The following is a 1780-nucleotide window of genomic DNA, read 5'->3' as shown; positions in this document are numbered from 1 at the left end:
ACCGGTAACCGTGGTGAGGTTGTCATGGCTGCGGGGCTGGTTGTCTGTCAACACTCAGAGTAAAGTGATGCTTTTATTGTTTATTCAGCTGTGGGGATGAACTGGAGTCAACGGAGACACTTTAACCTAGTGAGTTCTCTAACGCTCACTTCTTGTGCCTCACGTAGCGAACGTAAAAATAAGTTTCCAGATGCAACTTATATGATTAACATGTAGGCTCATATGTTTTATATGTATATAATATTCAGAATTTTTTTTTTAATTTAGTAAGGATCAATAATTATGGATCCAAAAAAACTAATCTAAAAATTACATTTTGACAAATTATTGTGCACAAGCTGTTTACATCGGGTTCGTGTTAAAGAGCGGCTAACAAAGTAGCTTATTCACATGATGTTCACTCTCTTAAAATGTAAATTAGTGTAAATGTCAACATTTCCATAAAGGATTAAAGTCTGTCAGGTAATTGTAATGCAAGAGCTCAGGCAATCTTCCGTTTTATTCCTCCTGGTCGGAGGCTTCCAAACTATTTAGTTTATACAGTTGCCTTTCAACTTTTATTTAAACTTTTAATGAACGGTTACTATTGCAACGCAAAAAAAATATATATATATAATAATATATATATATATTTGTTGTGTTAATAGGAGCTTTTATTTTGAAGGGCAGGATGATATAAAGACATGTGACAGGTGTTCATGTGGCGTGTAATTGCTGTCAGGTGATCGACCAGGTAAGTTTGGTTGTTCATTCTGGTAAGGAGGCATGCTGATGCCTCATGGCTGTTTTGGCTTTGTGTGTTTGTTGTGCTTTTTGTTTGGTGCTTTAAATCTTTCATATGATAGAAATAGAAATGTAGGAGGAGAGTTTTGTATTCATTAGCGTTGGTCTGTATTTTAGTCTGTATTTTAGTGTGGGTTGATTCACTGACACACAAACAGACAGTTCCCTGTTGATACTACACTCGTATTGCGTCTGCTAAGACGCTATGGGAAAAAGCTTTTTTTCCCTGAACTAAAGCCTTTTTTCAATCACGCAGTGAAACTGCACGGCCATTGGTTCGTGCAGTGTATAAAAAAATGAACCAATGGCTCGGCAGCAGAGCGACAAAGTCAGTCAAAGCCCGCCAGAATGGATGGGGCATCTGGCTATATAAGAGGGCGTTCGCCCCTGCCCTGTTAATGTTCGATTTTTAAAGCCTGTCATTTGTTAACTGTCATGTTAACTGCCAACAGTGCGCGGGAACCGGTAACCGTGGTGAGGTTGTCATGGCTGCGGGGCTGGTTGTCTGTCAACACTCAGAGTAAAGTGATGCTTTTATTGTTTATTCAGCTGTGGGGATGAACTGGAGTCAACGGAGACACTTTAACCTAGTGAGTTCTCTAACGCTCACTTCTTGTGCCTCACGTAGCGAACGTAAAAATAAGTTTCCAGATGCAACTTATATGATTAACATGTAGGCTCATATGTTTTATATGTATATAATATTCAGAATTTTTTTTTTAATTTAGTAAGGATCCTTTTTTCAATCACGCAGTGAAACTGCACGGCCATTGGTTCGTGCAGTGTATAAAAAAATGAACCAATGGCTCGGCAGCAGAGCGACAAAGTCAGTCAAAGCCCGCCAGAATGGATGGGGCATCTGGCTATATAAGAGGGCGTTCGCCACAGGATTCTCACATTTCTTCTCCTTCAGCGACGACTACGCTCTACGCTGATCCGAAGCCTGCTCGCCGTTGACATGCCTTCGCAGCTGGAGTTGGGACCTCTCAGCTCGGCT

At 40.4% G+C, this 1780-nt stretch overlaps 1 protein-coding gene across 1 annotated transcript in view; it reads left to right on the top strand.

Moving 5' to 3' along the window:
• The first annotated feature begins 714 nt into the window (after positions 1-714).
• Positions 715-1780, top strand: part of LOC107719784 (RNA binding protein fox-1 homolog 3-like) — a 202955-nt gene continuing 201889 nt past the window's right edge. The window contains exon 1 of the mRNA XM_016527298.1: positions 715-733. The gene's annotated coding sequence lies outside the window, so the exon portion shown is untranslated. The remainder of the gene's footprint in view (positions 734-1780) is intronic.

Source organism: Sinocyclocheilus rhinocerous, unplaced genomic scaffold (genome assembly GCF_001515625.1).
Source record: "Sinocyclocheilus rhinocerous isolate Xijiao unplaced genomic scaffold, SAMN03320098_v1.1 scaffold301, whole genome shotgun sequence".
NCBI classification, from domain to species: Eukaryota; Metazoa; Chordata; class Actinopteri; order Cypriniformes; family Cyprinidae; genus Sinocyclocheilus; species Sinocyclocheilus rhinocerous.
This window is presented reverse-complemented; position numbering and strand designations above follow the sequence as displayed.